The sequence below is a fragment of the Pongo abelii genome, chromosome 9 (genome assembly GCF_028885655.2).
Source record: "Pongo abelii isolate AG06213 chromosome 9, NHGRI_mPonAbe1-v2.0_pri, whole genome shotgun sequence".
Lineage (NCBI taxonomy): Eukaryota > Metazoa > Chordata > Mammalia > Primates > Hominidae > Pongo > Pongo abelii.
This window is the reverse complement of record NC_071994.2, coordinates 30,124,254-30,149,987: the sequence shown is the minus strand read 5'-3', so window position 1 is coordinate 30,149,987 and position 25,734 is coordinate 30,124,254.

Here is a 25,734-nt window from a genome sequence, read left to right as displayed (position 1 = left end):
ATCAATTTGAGCAAAGATTTGAAGGTGGTGAAAAAGTTAGCAATGAGGGTATTGGGAGCAAAATGGTTCAGGTACAAGGGACAGCCAGTGCAAATATCCACAGACAATAATGTTCCTGGTATGGTTGAAAACAACCAGGCTAGAGTGGAGAGTGAAGGGAAAAGTTAGTAGGGATGAGTGTAGAGATTTGATGTCATAAATAGACTCTTACGTAATTGCAGGGACTTTGTTTTACTCTGAGATCATGAGTCACTGGAGGGTTTTGATCAAAGAAAATACCTTATCTGATTTCTGTTTTAATAGGATCCCCTGGGCTACTGTGTTGAGAATTGACTCTAGGGACAAAGGTATAAGTAGGGCTGCAATTTGAGAATCTGACAATAATCCAGGTAAGATTCATGACATCAAGACCTCATGAGGACTCAGACAATGACAGTTACAAGTGCAGGAGTAAGAGGCAGTAGATTGAGCATATATTTAAAAAGTAGAGCCAAGAGATTTCTGACTCATCCAACTAATACAGACTGAGGCATCAAGAATGACCCCAAAGATTTAAAGCTAGAGTCACCAAAAAAAGACACTATGGATAGAGAAGAGATAAAGACTACAGACTAAACCCTTGGACACTCACAAATTATGAGGGTGAGGACAAGAGGAGAAATAAGGAAAAGAGACTGACAAGGATAAACCAGTGAGAGAAGAGGAAAATTCCAGAAGAGCTTGGCATTCTGGAAGCCAGTGAAGAATGAATTTCAAGTAAGAAGGAATGAGTGACCATGTCAAGAGCTGCCAATCAAAATGGATACCACTGGGGACGTTGACATGAGCAGTTTCAGTGCAGTAGTCGGGTGAAAGCTGCAATAAAATGGGCTTGAGAGTGAATGAGAGAATAATAATTGGAAGGGCAAGTAGAGAGATTTCTTTCAAAAAGTTTTCCTGAAAGGATTGCTAAGCCACTGTGCAGTTGCTTGAGAGGTACAGAGAAAAAATTTAAGACAAAAGAAATAGCAGCATGTTTCTAAGCTGATAGTTACAATCTCATAGATTCTGAAAAGTTGATGATAAAAGCAAGAGCAAGAAAATTGCTGGAGGATTCCTTGAATCAGTGAGTGGGCTGGGAACTTGTACACAATCAGAAGCATCAGCTTTGATAAGAGGATGAATGTTTCATTTGTGGGGATGACAGGGAATACAGATTTGGGGAACTCAAGTGTGTAGCTGTGGTGGTTTTTTTTCAGTCAAATAGGAAGGAAGATCATAAGATCATCAGCTGAGAATGAAGTTGGAAGAGGATGTGTTGAGGGTTTGAATAGAGAGGTGATATGGTTTGGATATTTGTCCCCTCTAAATCTCATGCTAAAATGTAACCTCTAATCTTGGGAGTGAGGCTGAGTAGGAGGTGTTTGGTCATGGGGACGGATCCCTCATGAATGGCTTTGTGCCCTCCCTGTGACAATGAGTGAGTTTTATTTCTATTAGTTCATGAGAGAATTGGTTGTTAAAAAGAACCTGAAACTTCTTCCTCTTTTTCTTCGCTCCTTCACCATCTGACACACCAGCTATCCTTGCATTCTACCATGAGTAAAAGTTGCCTGAGGCCTCACTGAAAACTGAGCAGGTGTCAGCCTCACGCTGCTGGTACAGCCTGCAGACCCATTAGCCAAATAAATCTCTTCTAAAAAATAAATTATCCAGCCTCAAGTATTTCTTTATAGTAATGCAAAGCAGACTAGTATAATAGGCAAATGCATTAAATTGGAGACAGAGAAAATGCATAAACTAGTGAAAAATGGTATAATTACCTGGCAGCATCAAGCACCCCTAAGCTTCATTATCATTAAGTTAAAGTGAAACTGATCTGTGTGGTGGAATGGTTTTCTTCACGTTCACTCAGCTGCATGGGTGCATTGTGGTTTTGCCAAGAATGATTACCATGAATGCAGAAGGGCCAGGAAACCAAAGGTTCATGCAGGGCAGTGATGATAATGATGAATCATAGGATTTAAACTGGGCTAGGAGAAGGCCATGCTACCTCCCAGGCTAGTAGGGAAGACAGACAAGTACAGTAATATATCTGTGTGCATGCATGCATGGTAAGGTGCAAATGTTTCCATGTAAATGAATAAGAAAGCAAGATATTTCTTACTCTATGGCCAATAACATCATTGACCTTTTAATCAGTCCTTGTCTTTTTAGAACTAGTTGTTAGAGACTATGATAGCTTTGCCAGGGCTGCAGATATGTCCCTCTGTCTCATTTCAAGCAGGGAGGAAGCAGACTCGGGTCTCCTTTAGGAAACCTGGATAGTTGGCACTCAGCTGGCTAAGCTGATAACCATACACTAGTCAAAGTAGTATATAAATCACACTTTCAGTGCAATAAAAGTTTTCTCAGACCATCCAAGTTTTGTCTACTTTTCTCAATTATGTAAATTAGGCAGTTTTATTTTGCAAGCAGTTTGCATTCAAAAAATGTAAAAGAATGTAAAATTATTTTAAGGCATTAAAGTCTAATTTCCTCAAAGAAAATTCATGATATTTTATCTTTTCTTGAAATTATTTCAAGGTGTTTCATAGCTTAAATCACCTGTGCTTGAAATAACATCTGATTCTAAGAAGAAAAAACAAGTGCAGATGCAGTGTGTGCAGATACCCATGTGTATGTGCACAGGTGTATACACACGACATAATTTGACTTTATCTTGTACGCCTGTTCAATGTTGCACTCCAGACCCTGGAAGGCTTTGTTATCTTGAAGCATTGTGTTAATCTAGGTGATAACAAAGTTCACAGAGCTATTTTCGTTTGTGAATAAATACAGAATTTCTGTTGTAGAGTTAACCTTTTATTAAAAATTATTTTAGAGGTATTTTACAAAGTACCTGATAATTGATGCCTGATGTAGTAGTACCCAAGAATTTCTGCAATTATTTTAAGATGGGTAATAAAATTATTAAAACAAAATAAATGCTATGTCCTTTTTAGAAATACTTATGGGCCATTTAGCACTTTAGAGGATATCAAGTATGAATCACCTTGGCTTGTCCTGGCCTCAATGACTTCATTTTGATAATATAACGAGATCCTTCCTCAAAGCACCAGGCTCTTTTTTCATTCAAAAAGTTAAGTGTTGTAAACTTGCTTAAGTCTAGGAATTGATTGAGGAGTTGTGACTATTTTGGTGATTCAAGCTGGACTTCTGTTCAGTAGACTTAGAACTCTTCCATTTATACAGATGAAGCAAAAATGTAGTAGACTGTTCATCTTTTTCTCTTCTAAAGACACCACCATCAACTAGCCATTGCCATAGGTCTCCGTGAGTCAAACTGTTCTGGTTACTGCTTTGACTCCATTGCCCATTGTGGTAATCATGTCCACTTCCATCTTATCTGTGGAGATTAAGTGTTCTCACCTGTTCCCTGACACCTAGGATCCAATTATGCCTGTTTAATTTTGGAATCCCAGCTTGATAGTGGCACTTCTCATTATAGACGCCATTGGGGAAGGCCAGGAGAAAGGCTGAGAGAAAGATTGACTGCCTTGGTATGCCGAAGAGGAAGGTATCCAAAGTCTTAGAGAGATTGAAATGTTAAAGCAGATTTATCATATAAGACCTATTCACCTATTAAGTTAGCATATGACCCGTGCTGCCTGTCATGCACTGGATGCTGTCTGATTCATTAGAGCATAAGGTTGAGATCATATAACAGCACTCCATTATCAGATGAAAGTGACCTATGTGAAACAGGACTCAAGCAGGCCCTCAAGATGCAAGTCAGTTATGTGAGAAGTAACTCAAATGTCCATGGCCCCTACTCTTGCTACATTACCTTCTCTCTTCCAGCCTACACTTTTGGTTTTATGAGGAATTCTCTATTACCAATTGAATGAGGAAGAGAAATTTCAGGCCTGGTTTACAGGTGGTTTTGCATGATATATAGAAACCAACTTAAAGTGGACAGCTGTAAACTTCAGCTGCTTTCTGAGATATCTCTGGATACAGTGGTGAAGAGAAATCTTCCTAGTGGGCCTAACTTCAAGCAAGTGACCTGTTTGTTTATTTTCCCTGGAATGAGAAATCATCAGGGACATGGAAGGAATATGGTTAGAGAATTAGTGACATAGAGATCTGAGGAAGAGGTCTATGGATAGATCTCTCATATTGGGCAAATAACATATTTAAATGTTTTCAAATATTTGTGTGCCATGTGAATATTCACCAGTAGGTGACTTAGTAGAGAATAATGTTATAAATGGAATAGTTAGAATGACCTTTTCTGTGGATACTCGCCAGGCTCTTTTCCCAGCCACCCTTGTCATTACCTAGTGGGCTCATGACAGAGCCTATCGGGTAATGACAAGGGTGGCTGGGGAAAGAGGCTCGCAGTCACAGTGGCAGGGATAAGAGTCATGAACTCTGCAGTGTGTGAGCTCTGGGGACAAGGGTGGCTGGGGAAAAGAGGCTCATGGCCACAGTGGCAGGGATAGGAGTCATGAGCTCTACAGTGCATGAACTCTGCAGCAAAGACTTTGCTCACCATGTAAGCGGCGACAGCCGTGGTTGAATCCCCAGTTTTTCAGCAGCAGATACCAATCCTGAGTCCCCACTATGGCATAATTCTCCAGGTAGATCCAACAGCAAGCTAGTTGATTACAGTGGATCACTTCTATCATGCAAGAGGCAGTGCTTTGTTCTTACAAGAATAGACACTTACTCTGGATATGGACCTGCCTTTCCTGAACGCTTCTGCCCAAACATATGGAGATTCAATATATATATTCAAAATAGTATATACCTCTCCCCCAAACATATGATCTATGTTAAATAAGTAATTTTTAGGAATTGCCAGAGATTTACAAGATGGTCAAAGGTTTACATCAGAATGAAAGTATTCAGAGATCATTAATAAAGAAATGTTACTGAAGCTGAGTCTTTAAGACCAGGTAATGTCATGGAGAAATATGGAGAAGAGAGATTTGATTATTATTTCATACCAGTGGCACAGCACAAATGAAAATTTGAGTGGAGACTTTATTTGAGGAGTGTGGAATAGAATTTGTGGCCCATCTGTAGAATGCCTGAAATGGTCTTGGAAGACCATTGGTGATTAGACTTTATCCTGTTAGAAATACAGTTATTGATAGCTTGTGAGCTGAGAACTGACTGGACCAAAGGAGACTTTTAGAGCATATTGTTTATAAAATATGTTGGGGATGAAATCATTTTCAAGTACAGTTAGCCCTCAGTATCCATGGGGGATTGGTACCAGGACCCGTAGTAGATACCAAAATCTGTAGAACCTCAAGTCTGTTACATAAGATGGAGGAGTATTTGTATATATCCTTTGCACATCCTCCTGTACACTCATAATATCTAACAATGTAAATGCTACAAAAATAGTTGTTATACTGTATTTTTTATTTGCATTATTTTTTATTGTTGTATTTTTTAATTTTTTAAAAATATTTTCATTTCGTGATTGGTTGGATCTACAAATGCAGAGCCCATGGATATGAAGGGCCAATTCTATACAGCCCAATATATAATATAATAATGATATAATATAATTCTCCATTACATTAGTCCAATTGTAAAGAAACAAGCCTTGATATAGTAGGGAGGATACAAAATGGAACTAAAAGAATAGATATAACAGTGATTACAAAGGAGGAACTCAAAGGACTTTGAAATAGATCACGCAGTGTGCATCTTTCATGATGCGTGTCTGTGTGTGTGTAGGTTAGAGAAGAGAAAAAGATAAACCCAACAAGACTACAATTTTCAAGTTGTATAACTGAGAGGAAGCAATGCTGCCCATAAAAGAACAAAAGGAAAGAAATAATTATGTCCCATATCAGATTCATACCTAACACTCACTGAGAACATACTATATGTCAGGCACTGTTCTAAACATACTTCATGTAGTCTCTTATTCAATTTGCACGTAAATATGATGGTAGGTGTCATTGTTTTGCTTATTTTATAGCTGAAAAATGAAAGAAAAGACAAAAAGGCTAAAAAACTTGTGCAGTTGAGGTAAATGGAAAGATTCGAGAGGGGCTAGTTTAAATGCAGGGCGAGTGTTTAGAAGGAAGAGAGATGGAGGGGATATGCACATTCAAGTTACATTTCAAGTTATTTGTATGGATTTTTAAATTCAGTATGCTGATTTGATGCCCTGTGTATGAAAATAAAGTCATTGAACTAATCTTATTTTAAGCAGTAGAGCCCAGACCAAAAGAAAGTGACAGGGCTCTAGCATTACTTCAATTGCTATTCTTAATTATAATATTATTGATGTTCTGTAAGAAAGCCTAGAGGCAAAAGCAAAATTAAAATTAATTATCTTAAACATTAAAATCAATAGGCAAAACCATGTGAAGACTTGCAGTAATAATTCATAGAAATCACCTTCTCATTACCCATTTCACTACATACTTACAGGTCTTAAAAAACGTGCCTTTTAGATATAGGCCCACTTATTTACACATTTCAAACACACGGTTCATTTTACCAGTGTACCATAAAAATATTTGTAAGAAATGCTCAGTTAAGAGCCTTAAATTATTGACCTTCTTTTGAGTGGGTGAGTTGGAATTTTAAAGAGATTTGAGGTTTCCCCAAATGTGTTCTATGAAACCTTATTTAGTAAGTCTACAAAGAATATTGTGGTCAAGTAAGTTGGGAAAGTGCAGGCTTATACAAACTTAAGTAATTTTCTTTACTGCAGTATGTTTCCAGACTATTAGTATGCTAATATAAGTTGTGAATCATTAAGTTGGAGATAAGAGTATGCGTTTTCCAAAATGAATTTCCCCACCTAGTTCTCTTTTTGAGAGTCATCCTAACAGACTTGGGTTAAACAGAGAATGTTTTGGGTAACTCTGATGTAAGTCTCTTATAAGAATATAAGCATAATATAGTATATGTAATACATATATTGTAATATGTATTTCATACAATAGTATATTGTATATTATCCTCTCATATAGTAGTGTAACCCTTTCTTCTACTATATAATAATATTTAGAAATTACTTACATATACAATTAATATTTTCTAATTGTAAGTTGCAAAAAATAGTCATAAAGAAGATAGCAAAAATTATCTCTAATTACTCCATCTAGAGATTATTACTGTTATCATTTTTCATTTTACATATTTCTTATTTGTTGAGGTTGTACGATGTTTGCATATGCTTTTGTTTCATTCTCTTTTAACTTAACGTTAGAATGACTCTTATTCCATCAAAATACATTTTGAATATATAGATAAATTTTTATTCTGGTCTTTGGAGGATTATTAACACGTGCAATGGGTAAGAGACTGGATGAATTATTAGGAGACCCAAATTTAATTTGAATCTTTGCTGCTAATCAGCTGCATGCCCATGACCTAGTCACTTAACATATTTGGGTCATTGTTTTTTCTCATTTGTTATTTGAGGTGATTGGACTAGATAATTGGTAGGGTCACAACCAGCTGCTAAATGCTATTATCCTATAATTTCCCCATATTCTTTCAGACTTCAGGGGTGTCTGAATTGCCTGGTATTTTAGAAAGTTATTAGCTTTCTGTGAACACTTTGCATATTACCATGGCTCCATTTTATATGATAACTCACAATCAATTACCTATCAATATTAATTAGAAGAAAAGGCATCATTGCCCGTGAACTCTTGTGTTTTCTACTATAAATTGAAAAAAACATTAACTACAGAATGTCCATTTATGTATTATCTCATGGAATCTTAATTCTCAAAGAATCAAAAGCACCAGCATGGCACATGTATACATATGTAACTAACCTGCACATTGTGCACATGTACCCTAAAACTTAAAGTATAATAATAATAAAATAAAAAACAATTGCACTACTCATTGGGCACATATCTTAAGTCCAATTCTCTTCTACTGCTATGTGGTTTTTGTATTGTTGTTAAACTTGTATTTCCTAAGATTTCCCACAATGCTTATCTGAATTCTATGCATATAGGTGCTACTCAGTAAATAAAATATGTATTCAGGAACTTTGAAAAAAAAAAAAGAAAGTTTCTTATTAACAAAATAATTATTTCTTCACTCTTATATTAATTAATTACAAATACAAATTATCCCTGAAAAGATAGGTGAAATGTAAATGTATTTGAAATGATTCAGATCTTTCTGTTTTCTGCCAAGTGTTACATATATTGCTGAGCCTTTGACTGATCCTATTTGGCAAACAATGTGACTAGTATTTAGGAAAAGTAAAATCCTGCCTTCTTTGTTCATGAACTTCTTCCCCCAAGACCCCCCCATCCTCCCCAAAAGTTTGGTTTTATTTGTGATTAAATAGACTACATCAATCTTTTTTTTTTTAGTCCACTGTGATGCTTTAAATCATCATTCCTCTTTAAGTGAGTGAAAAAAGAAGGCGATTTTTTTTTTCAGTAATATTTTTCATATGCGTATATGATCTTCCTGTTGTGCAGACTGGATCAGTAGACCATGTCATTAATTAGAATAACTGTCCTATGGGGCCAATCATTAATTTTGTATTTTATGGTACATTCTAAATATCTCCCATGGGTATGTACATAACATGAAATGCTGGGTAATGGGCAGATGGGACCTTGGTGATTCTTTTCTTCACTGATTTACATTCCGTCCCCACTGCACTCCCATCCCGCATCTAGTGATGCTCTAGTTTAAAAAAGATCGGTAACTTGAGCTAGAGGATATAGGAAATTATACAGATTTAAATATAATTCCTGCAACCTGAATTTTTAAGCGAGGTTAATTCTTTTGAATTTATTTAACAACTTTTGAACATTACTAGAAAGCAAGGATTTAAGGTTAAGAGAAAGGAAGTTCAGGAAGCAGTATGGTCTGATGTGAGCAAGTGACGTGCAGCAGTGAAGTGGCCCTTCATGAATCGAGAACTATATCTACACTGTACGCAAACAACACATTCTATTTAAATGAGTATTTCTTTCCCTCCTGAGCCATGTTCATGATATTTAATATTTCCCTTCTTGCTTTTTCAGAATCTTTAGTCAACAAAGTATCAAGCAAGAGAGGAGGTTTAATAAGAAGTGGTTTAAAAATAATTCTTATATTTCCACTGTAAATAAATCACTATCTTATTATATATATGGGATTATCTATCTCATATATAATATATGCCTCATCATACTACCTAAAATGATTTCCTGAAGTGATAACCTAAAACAAATACGATAGAATATTTGTTATTCCTATACAAAAGCTCATACAAGACAAAAGAAAATGCCAATTTCTCTAAAGAAAAATAGACGCATTACACAGGCAGATAGAGAATGAAACTGACCAATATACATATAAAATGCTTAACTTTAATATTATTCAAATGATCTCAAAACAAAAAAAGTCATTTTTATGTATCAATGGTTAACCATTTAAAAATATTGTTGATGAAGGTGACACCCATCTGATGGGAATTCAAATCATTATAGATTTTCTGAGTTTGACAATATTCATCAACTGTCATTAAAATTTTATAAAACTACCCTGCAATTTCACTTGTAGGAGTATTAACTTAAAAAATAAAAGGGAAACATGCATAACAAACTATATTTATATTACTAGCAGGAAATACTGGAAACAAGTATCCAACTACAGGGAAGTTATTAAGTAAATTCTACTTCCACTATTAAAAATTTACATACACATTAAAAATCATATTCTCAAAGAACATAAAAATATGTACTGAAATGTTCATAATAGAATTCTGAATGAGAAATGCCAACTGTATGTTCAGTAGTTTCTGAATTTTTTTTTTTAATGTTCATTCCTCCCTCCCCCAACTGTATGACTCCTAGAGCAGAGGTCAGGGTGAATCAGAATGAGTTTAAAGGAGTGTTTTAAAAACAATTCTTGCATTTCCCCCGTCAAATAGAGAATAACCAGCACATGGATTTATAAACTCTTAACATTGTAAACACTAAGCTCCTATTAATCGTCTTAATTCTTACATTTCATGAGGATTGGGACCAAGACTGTGGAGGCCAGTGCAAAAGTAAAATGCTTAATAATTTCCTCCCAAATTGTTAAGCATATCAGGAGGGTGGAAAAATGGCATTAAACCAAGTATGGGGCCCTTGTAAGGTTCTGAGCTTGGACCTTGTCTGACTGCACTGGTGGAGCCCACATTGTATTAAAAGCAAGGATTTAAGGTTAAGTGAAAGGAAGGGAATTATACTTCCCCTCTAGTATAATTCAAGGAACTTGAAAAGTGAACATGTATTCAGCTTGGTATCCATGAAACCTATGTCTGTTTTTCACTAAGAACAAGTATTGAAGTGTTTTTTTACCAGACCTATGTAGTGGAATATTTCTATCTAAATGCATACGTCCACACATATCTCTGATAAACGTTAAGTGTGCCAACTTGTATCCACCACCAGTATGTCAGATTTCTTCTAGCACCTGATTTTCAACCAAGATTTCTTTTTATTAGTGCCCCAAAGTACTATTATAGATAATATAATCAGAAAGAAACTAAAAAAACTGTCAAACTTTGTGCTTAAGGCCTCTATTTGAGTCATTAAAACACATCAAAAACCTCTTCGAAATTTATTTGGCAGCTGGAGGCATTAGAAAATTCTCATTGTTCTAAGTGTCTGACAGCAGGGATTTGTCTAAAGATTATTGGCCTGGTCTGTTTCCAGATAATTAAACTTCTGAACTGAATATATGTGTAGTTATGGTAGAAAGCAGTTCCAGGTGAATTCATTAAGATTTGCAGCACTATGCCTGAAATTTATAAATGTAACCTTGATTATGCTTTTTTTATATTAAGAGATGGGATCTTACTTTGTTGTCCTGGCTTGTGCGCAGTGGCTCAATCACAGCTCACTGCAGCCTTGAATTCCCAAGCTCAAGCAATTCCCTTGCCTCATCCTCCAGAGTTGCTGGGACTACAGGTGTATACCACCACATCTGATTAAATTAATTTTTTTTTGTAGAGAAGGGGATCACACTGTGTTGGCCAGGCTTGTGTCAATCTCTTGGCCTCAAGCAATCCTCCTGTCTCAGCTTCCTGAAGCTCTGGGATCAATTAAGCTCCTGATTTGATTTTGGTATATCGAGCCAGGGATATTCCAGTTATATCAAATCATGAAGTAGATGATTTTAGGAGTAAGGCTTAGAACTAATGATAGAGTGTTTTATTTCCCTTGAGGTGGCCAGGGGCGTCATCGCCATTCTAGACAGTACAGCAAACCCTAGAACCACCATGTGCTATCTCTCACCTGCATTTTCTGCCTTCACGTTCTCTGAAACATGAATCAAGAAAGTAAAGCAAAATAATATTTTGGACAAATCTCCTCCTTTTTAGAAATGAGGAAACTATGACCTGGGATACGACTTGAAGTTCATTTAATTTTCACATGTCATGAAAGGTTCTTCTTTTGATTTTTTTTCCCAACCATTTGAAAATTTAGAAACCATTGTTGGCTGGCGAACCTAGGTGGTAGACTGAGGTTGATCCTTGGACTATATTGTTTGCTGACCTCTGTCATGAAACATTCTTCAAAAATAAATAATCAAATGGAAGAATTAAGTGAGAAATGGATGGCTGAATAAACAAGTGAATGAACTGAGTATAATTAATATTATATGACCTGGATAGTAAATGGATCATTATTCAAAAATTAAAATTTAATTATGTCAGACCTAGTTAACTGCTGCTTAATTAATGTCTTAATTCCAAAATTGTTAAGGGTGTAGATAGTGTTTCAAGTAAAGTTCATTTTGCATTATGAAAGTAATATATAGCTGGCCAGCTAAATAAATAAAGATCAAAAAGAAATGAATACATAATTATTATGGAAATTTTGGAAAATTTAGAGGCATAGAAAGATGAAAACTCTAGTGCCACCTGCCATCCAGTGGTAGCTATTATTGATCTTTTAATATAACACTTTGATTGAACAAACATTTTTCTGTATTCCAAGATGCTCCAAGGAAACAGGTCCCTAGCACTGTCATGATTCTTTCCTAAATAACTAGCACCCAAGGCTGCTCACATGGGAGTCCTACATAAAAGCACCAGCAGTAAGAGCAAGATCCCCCTCTGAACCATGATTCATGATGTGCCCAGCTGTGCCCGCCCAAGCACAAGTCTCCATGTGATGCTGAGAAGATAGGGGAACCACTTGACTCCAGCAGCTGCCAAATGTCTGTTAGTTCTAGTTTGCAATAAGTGATGTTTTCCCAAACCATTTGCTGTACAGTAGCACTCAACGTGGGGCTCTGTTTGCTTGAGGCTTCTCTTCCCTAAGGGCAAAGATATTTGCTCTATTAGAAATATATCCATGCAGAATGTCTTCTGACATCCCCTTCATCCCATCTGGCTGCCATGCATATTTTGTCAAGGCAGGTCACAACTAAGTAAACAGCTGAACAATATTTATTAATTTTTCTTTCTGCTTTGCCCCTTTGAGTCCCATGTTCTCTCTTTCAATTCCAGGCTGAATGTGGCTGCACAGGAACCATTTTGATGCAATTCTCCTTCACTGGGACAGAGAGCTCTCCACGAGGCTGTCTCAGCCCTCCTCTGCTGAGACAGACCTACTACACAAACTACACATCTATTTTTTCTATGGGGATTGCACCTTCCAGGGTGAGACCCAGAGCTCCTCTTTCCAGAAACCACAAGTGACAGTACCACTGTCCAGAAACCATAAGTGTCAGAAATTTATTTCTATTTTTTTTCCTTCTCTTTTCCCCAGTCCAGAAAATAATCTTTTTTTGGGGTGTGGGTGGAGAGAAGATTGTAAGTACTGCTCTCACTACTAATATTTCTCCCAAATAATTTGTCTCTGCCTCCAGTGCTGTCTTTTCCTCTGAGGACTGAGACTTTTGGAAACAAAATGTAGGATGGCAGCTATTTTCTCTGCTTTCCCCTGTATTACAGCCCTCCCTAAGGCACTGCACATAGAAAAGTACAGTGGCTTTAATTGAGGCATTGCAAGTAGTTTCGAGAAGCAAGCCAACTAACTCTCTGGAGGAAAAAAAAGATATTGGTTTCTATATAAGAAATATTATCCAGCTACATTTGTTTAACATAAACTTTATTTTCCTAATTTATTTTCCAAGATCCTCAATCTATTAAAAATAAATTAACACCTTTGAACATCTGTGGAACACATTCTGAACATTGCTATCTGTGACCATCATGTTTTCCAAAACATTCATATTTGCAATCTCATTTCTAGATTTTTCCTATGATAGAAACCTAAGAAGTAGTATCTATTTGCTTAATTTCTTCCAAGGGAACCTGTGGAAAGTAAATAACAAAACAACCCAGACACAGCACAGATGGAAGATTTATTAATCCACACAGCTTCGGTAGCATCTGATACTGCAGACATTAATTTATGCATATCAATTACATACTACCATGTACCAGGTACTGTGCTAGACTCAAAATACCTGTTTATACCAGAGATTTCATCATAGCTAGTAAATCTGGGAAGTAACAGATTCCACTGTCACAAGCCAACTTTTATTTTTCCCTGAGGATTTCTTAATAATACCTCTCATTTTCTATCATAGACTCTTGGATACTTACAGTGCAATTATCCAACAGAACTTTCTGCAATGAAGGGAATGTTCTATATCTGTGCTGTCCAATAAAGTAACAATAAGTTATGTGCAACTATTGACCACTTGAACTATAGCCAGTGTGACCAAGAGACTAAATTTTTGTCTTATATAATTTTAATTGAATTGAATTGAAATAGTTAACATGTGGTTAGTGGTGGCCTTATTGGACATAATAGCTTTAAAATCTTCTCCTGAGACTTAACCAAACTAACTGGGTCACTCATCTCTTATCAAATTTCTGGTAACTTAAAATTTCTTGGTTTTTAGAAGCAAAAACTTAAAAAAAATTTTAAGCAAAGATAAAAAAAGAAAAGGTGCTGGAAAGGAACAGAGGGATAATGGAATTAAAGGAAGTAACAGGTGGGCTTGTGAAATGAGGAAAGATTGAGATAACTCCAGAACACTAGAAAGTAGTTTCCTCAGCAGTGGTCTCATTGCAGACTAGCTGCAATGGTCTGCTTTAGACAGCTCCCTGGGGTGAATAAATGCCATGTGTTCCTGGTTTCATTTGCTTGCATTGCAAAGTCCCAGAAGAGAATGCTTTATTGGCTAAGTGCTGTCATGTGCCATTCCTTTGAAGTGAGAAGATTTCAGGTTTTCTTGCTTCTGCAGAAAGAACAAGGCATACATATTAGCCATCTACATTCACCATTCCACCTGTCCTGCACACAATAAGGCAGAAACAGTTTTTCACAAGGAAATGATGATGTTATCAGAAAGATGAATAAATACTGGGTACTCTCAAACCGACAAATGTCTCTATACCTTGCAGGTTAATGAGACAGCTTCATTAAGATGAATAAAAGTTATCTAAGTGAAGTCATTCAATATTCCCCCAATTTTGATCATTCTGGAAAATTACTGAATTATGGTAAGTTGACAAATATCACTACCCATGATTGACCTCATTTTAGAGATGAAGAGATTTTATCCTTATGCTTGAAGTCTACCAACAAAATGATTAATGAGTTATGGAAAGTTTATAGATTATTATACTATAAATAATACTACATACAAATTGTTCAGAAATTGCTTTTAATGGACTCCAAAATAATACAGCAGTCCCCAATGTTTTTGGCACCAGGGACCAGTTTCATGGAAGACAATTTTTCCACGGACTGGGGTGCGGGGAATTGTTTCAGGATGATTCAAGCACATTACATTTATCATCTTCTTTATTTCTATTATTATTATATAATAATATGTAACAAAATGATTATACTACTCACCATAATGTAGAATCAGTGGGAGCGCTGAGCTTGTTTCCCTGCAAGTAGACTGTCCCATTTTGGGGTGATAGACAGTGACAGATCATCAGGCATTAGATTCTCATAAGGAGCACACAATCTAGACACCTCACATGTGCAGTTTACATAGGGTTCACGCTCCTATAAGAATCTAATGTTGCCAATGATCTGACAGGAGGCAGAGCCAGGCAGTAATGCCAGCGATGGGAAGTGGCTGTAAATACAGATGAAACTTCACTGGCTCGCCCCGCCACTCATCTCCTGCTGTGCGGTGGTGGTCCGTGGCCCAGGGGTTGTGGAACCCTATATAAGGTGTATATTACAACTGGATCATACTTGTTACCTGACATGGTTTCAGTGTGTGCCCCCTGCATTGTACTTTATTTATAGCAGGAATCTTCAGTGGGGGCTATATCACCTCTAAGAGGGCAAACACTTGTTTTTGAGAGGGAGAAAATAAAAACTGACTTTTTAAAATATAAATCACAGCTATAAATTCAGTATATATGCAATATATATGTGGTGTTAATGTTTCAGGGGCTGGAGGAGGGAATGAGGGAACAACTTTAAAAGTAGGAAAATGCTCCTTAAGGGACTAATGATAATAATAATAAAAAGGCTGAAATGTGTGCCAAATTTTAAAATGCAAAATAATGCAGCCAAAAGCCAAAGGTTTTGCTCCTCATTATTGTCCTCTAAGGAGTCTCTGTAGGCTCGATGTTTCTACAAAGGCAATTTGTGTTTCTTAAAACATTTATGTGAATTAATTTTCACTGGCATTTTCTTTACAGTTGGAGAAGTAAAACAGGTAAAGAGGCATCTCTCCAAATGTGTATCTAAGAATTCAGCGGAGTTGTGTGACCCTGAGTCTCAGAGGTCCTCTAAACATCTTCCAATGGGTCTTCCTCTTTTTTTCTAGGACGCCTGACCTCTAGTTGGAGAAGAAGAGCGCTACAAATAACTTTCCACATGGAGAGCATTGCAGCAGTAAAAATGACTCTGAGCCAGAGTTAGTAAGACTTACAGCCCCATAGAGCAATCTGACCTCACAAGACTCTGCATTTTACTCTGTACCATGTGGAAGTTGCATTCAATAGTGTTTATGGCCACATGCTCGTTTGAACATCTACCGTTTGGGATAAAGACATTTCCTCAGAAATTCTTTTTACCCAGTCAGGACCCTTCATCTTGGATAAAGCTTCATTCACTCATGTATGTGAACTGACTTAGGTTAGTTGATAATCAGTTTCATAGAAGTTCTAGAGATTCCCGAAAGAGTATCTCTGTGTGCCAGGGTTTCAATGGTAAATAGAAATTGAAAATTAAGAGATCTGAATGCAGGCAGGTTGTTTATCTGGGAATGTATTGTGTTTAGATCTAAATGCCAAGTTATAGCTATTCTTTTTCTCCTTCTGAATTCCTTCCTTTTCTAGCTATTGATGGTGGCAAGAGCCTGGTAGGACATATTTTTGGATGCTGCTCTGAAGCCCAGATTTCAGGAAGACTTTTGAGATGGGGGCAGATCAGAGTAAGAGAGCTGGTGTGAATGATTCTTTTCAGAAAGATCAAAACTACGAATAGGAACATGGCCAAGGATTGAGCTCTCTTTGGGTGGCGGAAACCTGAGCAGTGGTGGGAATAATAATAATGCCACCTTCGGCAGCAAAAACAATGAATATTTACTGAAGATTTACAGTGTACCAAGTGTTTTTCATGGATTATTATTTTAGTCCCCCTGTAACTTTACTACTCCAAGCTTATACAATGAAAAGGCCAAATCTCAGGTAGATTTTTCATTCATGGTCACACAGACAGAAGGTGATGAAACTGAGATTTGACGTCAGCCAGTTATATAGCATTTGTCTCTACTATCATATAGGTATGGAGAGTAAGAGCCAGAGAAGTCTTTTGGATAGTCAGCTACTGCAGCAACAATACTGTATAACAATCATCCCCAAACTCATGGCTTATAACACCCAGCATTTATTTTTTATTGCTAATTGGTCTACAATTAAGCTGGTAGGCTCAGCTCAGCTCCAGCTTCAAAGTCAGTCAAATTCAGGTCTACTCCATGTGTCTCATTCTGGGTTCCATTTTGAAAAGTTAGTGCCTTTCCGGGGTTTGCTTTCTTCATGGTGATCACAGGAATTTAAGCTTATGGACAGATTCACATGATGTCTCTTAAGCCCTTGACCTAAACCTGGTGCACTGTCACTCCCTCACATACTTTACATTGGCAATTGCAAGTTATATAGCCAAGCTCCAATACTGGGGCGCCAGAGAGGGCAAGGATGCCTGCCATTGCAGGAGAACCTGGAAAGACAAATGGCAAAGGATGCAGATGTATAACTCTAAAGCAAGGAGGGCATGAATAATTGAAAACAAGTCTCCTCTATTACAGGTAGAATTTCTCAATTATAAACCACATGAGAGCTGAGCCCTAATCTTTACTTCTTCCACATTCAAGGTGAATGAGAGTGAAAATTCAGAATTTAGGCCAGTCAAATGTTTTGTGCTCTTTGAGAAATCATAATGTCTCTTTGGAGACACAAACTTCGCATAATCATCAGGATTTCCTTGGAACACCTAGTTAACTGTGGAATACTTGCTTTTTTTTTTTTTTTTTTGAGAGGAAGCCTCACTCTGTGTACTCTGTGGCCCAGGCTGGAGTGGGAATTTTCTCCTCCTGGGTTCAAGCGATTCTCCTGCCTCAGCCTCCTGAGTAGCTGGGATTACAGACATGAACACCATGCCTGGCTAATTTTTGTAATTTTAGTAGAGACGGGGTTTTGCCATGTTGACTAGGATAGTCTCAAATCCTGACCTCAAGTGATCTGCCTGCCTTGGCTTCCCAAAGTGCTGGGATTACAGGTGTGAGCCACTGTACCCAGCTGAATGCTTGCACTTTGATGAGAATATCCTTGTTAGGCACACAAAGCCTCATAATTCAACCTTTATTAGTGTCCAGATACTTTCCCCTTCCCAGAACAACAATCATTTTCTCATTTGCTTGTTTTAATTTTATAGCCACTCCCTCTTTGTGTCTCCTTTTTACATCTACTGTACTTACATATTTATATGAATTATTGACTACCTTTCATTCTTTCCTGAGTTATAAGGCCTATTTCTATCAGTTTCCTTCTTCTTGCTTGCCATTGATGGATTCATTGTTGATCTTCTATTTTCTCTCTTCTGGCTATTTTTGTAGTTTTCTTTACCACTAGTAATCAATAAAGACTGCAATAAATCCATTTTTAAATAAAGTGGACAAAAGTGACACCCTCAAAAATCAGTGATGGTAAAATACATCAAATACAGAAACAAGTGCTAGACCTGGGGTCTAAAAAAGGGGTGTAAACTCTGCCATTTTCTTCCTAATCACAAGCAAACCCTACGGTATATTTGGACTTTAGCTCTTACTCTGTTAAACATGAGGAAAATAACATAGAATTGTACATTGCAGAAAGACGTATGTTTATTATTGTTCCTAATAACAAATAGAAATGGAAAATAAACATTTATCAAGAGGGAAATGGTTAAATAAAAATGATATATCCACATAATGGAAATACATGTAGCCATATAAATTCTATCAATAGCCATATAAAGTCTATCAATATCATAGAAAGATAGACTTGAAATAATTGTTAAATTTTAAAAATCTTGTTTATTTATTTTTAAAAATTTATTTATATATTCAAAAATTGAATGTAACCTAGGCACTAGAGCTACAATACTGAAAAACAAAATTGCTTCTCTCATAGCTTACATTCTCCTGGCAGAGACATAATAAACCAAATAAATTTAAACAATACTATAATATATTAGGTAATGAAGTATGCTAAGAATAAATGAGAGTGTGGAATGGGCTGTGACACATTAGTGGACACTGAAATTTTAGATACATTGTCCAGGGAAGGCTTCCTTGTGATGGTGACTTGAGAATTGAGACCTGGAGGATGCTAACCATGCTGATAATTGGCAGAGGGCATTCTTAGAGAACCATAAGGGCAAAAGCTCTAAGGTGGGATTGTGTCTGGTGTTCCAGCAACAGAAAGGGGGCTGTTGGGATTGTACTTGAGAGAGGGAAGAGCAGAATGCCATGGAGGCAGAGAAGGAATGGCAATGGGAAGGGGATCACATCATGTAGGGTCCTGAAGTTCTTGATTAGCATACGCTGGCTTTTAGTTTGAGTGAGATGCTAAACTCCTTGGGGGTTTTGAGGAAAAGAAGTTGCAGGTTCTGCTTTACATTATAACAAGATCTCTTGGGTTGCTGTTTTCAGAACTGACTGATATGGGAAAGGGGAGGAGCTGAACAGCACTTGAGAGGCTACTATGATAATCCAAATAAGGTACAATAATCATAATAGGGTGGTGGCTTGGGATGGTTTCCAGATATGTATATAGGGTAGAATCAACAAGATTTGCTGATGGGCCAGTTTGGATGTGAGAGAAATTGAGAATGACTTAAAAGATTTTTAATCTGAGCATGGGAGGGTTTGAGTTCCAGTAAATGAGAATGAAGGATAGTTGCAGGAAAAAGTATGACAATTCATAGTAAAATATCTGAATTAATAAATGTCACCTTGATTACTCTCTTGATTACACCTCCTGTTACCTCTGGAGGGTATAATCACAAAGAAATGAAAATGAGTTTTCATTATTTTATTTTGCCTCCTTCCATATTGATAGACTTGCTTATAATACATTTGTTTTTATTCATTACGTTGCAATGGAAAAAAGAACACTCCACTTCTGATGTTCTTGGGTGAATCAATTTCATACAGGGTCTTCATGGATATATGAATGTATGTCACAGGTATTCTTATGAGTAATTAAATGAATAATGTCATAATTTTCAGTCCATTTCTTGGTTGCAGAAATTGAGCAAAATGTGGCTGATAAAATATGTGTAATAATTAATTTTACTGTATTTGAAAATGTAGTGTATTCCTGATTCATCCCAAGGTGTTGCTTAGAACTGAGGGCAAAACCATAAGTCAAGGTTTTATTTACTAGTGAGCTATCCTCATTGGGCTACAGCAATGTCGAAGGCTCAATCAATCCTCTGCAGGTCAGTGGGTCTCACCCTGAAAATATCTCAGTAGCAAATATCTGACTTCCATCCATTCAGTGATCACTGAATGAGCAAAGACTCCTAGCAATGCTCAATGCACCCTGTCTGACTGGAATTAATGGACACAGGGGCTCACCACTGACTTGCTCTGTGACCCTAGACAAGCCATCTGAACTCACTTGCTCTTTCTTAATTGGGAAAGAAAATGAGGAAATGAATATCAGTTTTCTACATGCCTCTCAGATCGATTATGGGAGTGTCAGAGGTACAGTAATCCCTTAATTAACAAATTACTTGGGAAGAAACACTTCAATACTTTCATTTTTAAAATAGCAAACTTGAAAATTCCTGCAGACCAGAGATGTCCCAGTTTGCGTCCTGACAACGACTCAATTGCATAATTCTCTTTGCCCCTGCAAGGGGTAAATAAGGTTTACTTTTGATATCAAAGTAATGTTCAGGGTAGGGCATGAAGGTTTAGCAGGCAATGTTTAGAAGGCAGGAAAGTACAAAACAATGATGTAAAGAGGAGTGTCATTCATTACTTTCACAGTTCAAGTTGTTTGTTTTTAACTTGTTAAGATCAGCTCTCTTTTCCTGAATGCCAGGGCTTTTCTGCTATTACTCTACAAGGTGTATAGGTCGCAAATCATTTTCTCAGGATGACAGGTGTGAAGGGGAAGTCAGACAAAATATAATACAAACAGACCTCACTCCTGCTGGGATATCAACAGGTGAGCTGCTGAAAGCTGATCAGAAGATGTTTATGACGTGGCTGTAGACTCATGTGGTTTGAAGTTTGCCCTTGAGTAAAGGTGTGGGGAGGGGTTTCGTAAGCAATGACTAAACATAAAAAAAGAACAAGTGTGAAAATTATGTACCTCCCAGTGGACCCTCACCAGGTCCTTGTCAATGGATCTTCTACCTCTTGAGTCCCTCTCCTGGTAAACTCACTTATTTTCCAAACCTCTCTGTTGGTGGTAAAAACTCCCCATTTCTCCTTGTATCAGGATAGCTCCATCACTCATCTCAAACTCTGTGTTCCTCCTTTCTTTCATGAAGGACCTTGTTTGAAGAGTGAAGGAGAAATGGTTTTGGGGGAGTATCTCCACTTCATGTGGCTTAGGTTACAGTGCCAAGGAAATAAGGAAATTGAAGATGTTTGCACTAAGAAGGCATTTCATTCCATTTTATACACTTTAAGAGACAGCATAAAAAGTTGAATTAGATGGCCACTTTGGAAAGCCCATTGGTATTACCTGTTCTAGTGGACACTCTGCTACATGGCCCAGATTTATATTCTGAACTGAAGGATTTATTTTTCCAGCTGTACTGAGGATTACTGCTGGAATAGCCTTTAGCTTTCAGCCCTCTCTGGAAGTTGCCCTCAGGTAAAGAGTGACTTTTCATGTATGGTCGTTTCTTCTAGGGCAAAGCCTGCTCTAATTACTGTTCAGTGGGGAACATAATTTTTTAGCCTCATTGCCTCAACTTGACAGTAACTCTGAAGCGTCATCACAGCTTCAAGGATCTCTGTGGAGCTAACTGTAGCTGGCTTTCGCTTAATCTTGTTACCTTCTTGTCTTCTGTGGATGTCGAGTCTGCAAACACTCCCCAGTCAACTTCCTACATGTAAATCTCTGTCTCAGAATTTGCCTTCTGGGGAAACTAATGCACAACATCTACTAAAGCTGGGAGAAAATATACTTACAATCCAGGAATTATAATACTCATTATAGCCCTTAGAGAAATTTGTATATATTTACATCAGGATGCATATACCAGTGTTCACAATGGTATGATTTGTAAAATCTCCAACTGTAAATCTAAATAAATATAAATATCGACTATTGGTAGAATAGATGAATAAATCATGGAAAAATTAGATAACAACTACATATACAAATACTGAAAATGAATGAACTATAGCTCTAGATACCACAACATGAATGAATAATATATATCTGAGGGGAAGACGTAAGACACTGAAGAATATATGTAGTAAGATATATATATATTATATATATATATACATGTATATATGTATATATATTATATATAATATATATACATAATATATGTATATATAATATATATACACACATATATTACAGTAATATATACATAACTACATATATAGTCAATTCATCATAGACAAAGCATAAACTGCTGTTTTAAAAATGTGCACATAAGTTTAAAACTATAAGAAAGAGTAACTGATTAGCATAAAATTCAAGATACTGTTTATTTTTGATGGAGAGGGGTTATGACTAAGAATACACAGGAGACTTCTGGAGAATGAAATATTTCTCTTTCTACACTGAGGTGGTATTAGCTTAGATGGTTAGCTTTAACTACCTTTGACTATTAGAATGCACTTTAAAAATGAGACTGTATGTTAGGAAGAACTATGCTACCAGATTTAACTAGGTTGCACGCGTTTATGAGATGTCTGGAACTCATCTATCTAGGCCAGTGTATCCCGAAAAAATCGATGGGTCTTAAAACTTGCTTAAGAATAAACCACCCTGAAACTAAGTTTTCTGTAGTTATAAGACTGTCTCTTAAAGAAGATAGAGCCTCAGGCCTTAATATAAAGCTGCTTCATGAAATCAAATTTAAGTTGTAATGTTTTGTTCAAAACAGTGTTTTGTGATTGTCTTTTAACTAAGAATATTTTCAAGACTGTAGATACTACTTGTGCTGAGGAGGTCCCACCCGCTTAGTGTGTGGTTGTCCAACTTTTAAATGTGGCTCTCCCTGGAAGGAGCTAGGACTATGCTCTGGCTGGCTTATGCTGGGGGGACAGATGGCTTATTTTCTTGAATAGCTCAGGGATACAGAACACATACCTGGTTTGTGCTTCTTTGTTTGCACCTGCTGAGACCCACTTACAGACATTTTGCTCCTTCCTGGCTGCACAAAGAAAAACCTTGCACGCTATTGAAAAACTTAAGGTCCCATGAACTTTCCTTTCCCACTATCAACAATCATCAGTTTTGCCTAGACTCATGAGAGAGCAAGGCTTTAAGTTGCTTTATCTTCATTCATTCATGCCCTCATTCATTTATTTATTCAATAAATGTTTATGAGTCCTTACCTTGCCCCAAGAACTTTTCTTAAAAATGGCATTATATACATGACAAAAAAATTTTTTAAAATAATTCCTGGCTCAATGGAGCTTTTCCTATTGTCAGGCACCCTTCCTGTTATTCCTCACTGCATTTGAGGAGGACAGAAAGCAGCATTAAAGCTTCCCTTCAAAGTCTATGTGAAAGACTCTCTTGTTTTGGAACAAAGGAAAAAACAACCAAACAACATCTGCTTCTGGCTTCATTCCCCAAACTAGATAATTAGTTCTAAATAAATAAATACACGGTTGTCATATCTTCTATATTACTTCTAACTTTAATTATAAAGTCCTGATAGAAAGGTGCATGATCAGGTCATGAAAGCCCACAGTCAAATGGTTACATCACAGAATCTGCATAAATCATATTTATCTGGGTCCTAAATAATGTGTGTTTCAAGCTTTCCTCCATTCTTTATATCAAAATAAATTTCAAACTTTTTCAATTTCTTCGTGCCTTAGAAACTTGGAGTCTTTAATATTCAGAACATAAAATTGCTCTGAGGAATAAATGAAATCCTGGAGATAAAGTGCACGGTGTCCACAGCACACATTGTTGGTAGCCTTAATGGCTTCTGCTTCCTGGTCCCATTCCTAATAGGGCCTCCGTGGATTTCCTAGCCACTCTGTTTTGATAGATTTGACATCGATTTCCAGGGGCAGAGGTTGGCCCTAGTTAGCTTAAGCAATTTAGAGTATTCTGTTTTCTTGGAACATAGAGATTGATTTAAAGATGGCACATGGCACAGTTTTAGACAATGAGACTGAGGGGACATTTTCTGTGGTCTTCAAGAATGAAGATTTCTTACTCTTTTGCATGAAGTCCCCAAAGAGATACCCCTCATCTCTGCTGGATGTAAATGAGGGGTAGCTGTTACTGGCAGCCATCGTGAAAGGAAGCCTGAGAAACAAAGGGAGAGAAAGAATAGAATTCAGTCTTTGGTGATGTTATGAGCTGCTGGACCAAATCTCTTCTGTGAATGTGTTAATTAAATGAATCAATACATTCTCTTTATTATTTAGGACTATTGATTTCAGTTTTTTGTTATATCCAATAAAAAAAATCTGTGTACCTCAATGTAAAATACCTTCACTAAATGTAATCTATTTTAAGTCAAATGACAAAATGTTTTTAATTTAATTCAGAAAATTATTTAAAATATCAGTGACTTTTTGAAATAGAATAGACATCTTAGCACCTGGTATTCTAGCATATGGCCTGTAAAATCTCCCTAAGTGTTTTAATTTCTCTTCTGGAATGGAATATGAAAAAAATAAGACCTAGAAGGAAATATGTGGGTTTATATTCTTTAATTTACCATACAAATTAAAAATTTACACATCTAAGTTTAATCCTAGTAAAATTCAACTACCTCACCTACATCCCTCCTTGCTGCCTTTTATTTTACTATAGCTTGCTCTTTCTTGCCCCTGGAAAATGCCTCTAAATCCCTGAACCTGTCAGTTTTCACAAGCGTGTAATTTTACTTTAGCTAAATTCTAAATACCAGCAAGAGGTGAATTTGACAAAGAAACTGTGAAAGAGTCTTATCTACAGTGACACAACTGCTACCACCCTAATATCTGTTAAGTAGCGCAGAATTATAGTGTAACAACTCTGAAATTGCTTGTGACATCTGCATGAATACCAAATAGATTTATGTTCAGACTTATTACAAAAAGCACTTCCTGAATTTTAAATGATGAAGATTCTTACAAATTAATAGTTATCAAGTGAGTTACTTTCTAATGTATATGTGTTATTTAAAGATCACGGTTCAGTTAAATGTAGGTAACCGTGCAAGTGCTACTGCCACTCACTAGCTACTGATGTTTGGAGAAATAGTCTTAATTTTGAAAGCTTTCAAGTGGCATTATTTTAAGAAAAGTACACCTTCACTTTAGGTGCTACCTGTCATTCACCCTGTCTCTCTGGAGATGAAGAAAAAAGTAAAAGAAGGGAGAAAGTGATAAATGTCCATATTATGGGTTTTTTGCCTTTTTGAAATCCCATTCCCCATTGCACTAGCTGGAATTTTATAGAGATATAAATCACAAAGAAATAAGAAGCCAGTAATGAGATAGAAGTATATTTGAAATATGGATGCAAATTCTTACCACCTCCTGAGTGGAAGCAGTCTGCAGAGACTGTCCTGGAAACCGAGGTGCCATTAGCATCTTGTAAGCTCTAAATTTGCAGCAGAAGAATAGAGGAGTTATGCCTGTGAAGTGCCAAAGCCTGCCCTGATTTATTTCCCAGCAGAATGTTTCAGCCACATCTACATAAATATTTTAACAGGAATTTAATTTTCATTTTAGGCACACAATAAATCTTTTTATTATATACCATCATTTTGTCCTAAATGAGTTGCCTTTTTCATGCAATTTGTGCTCATTCTTTTTTTGTTTGATAAATACAATTTTTAATATACAAAGGAACAATGGGTTTATTTACACAAGAGCCTTGCCATGGGCTGTTTAATCTTAGCCATGAATTCTATTTATTTTAGTATGATTTATACAGCAGCTACCAATTGGCTCATATATAACTTCACAGTTAGTTCTTAGACCTTCAGAGCATTAGGAAAATCGGGGCAGTGAGGAGGTGTGGAATTCAAGTAATGTTACAAGTGGATGTTCTTTTTG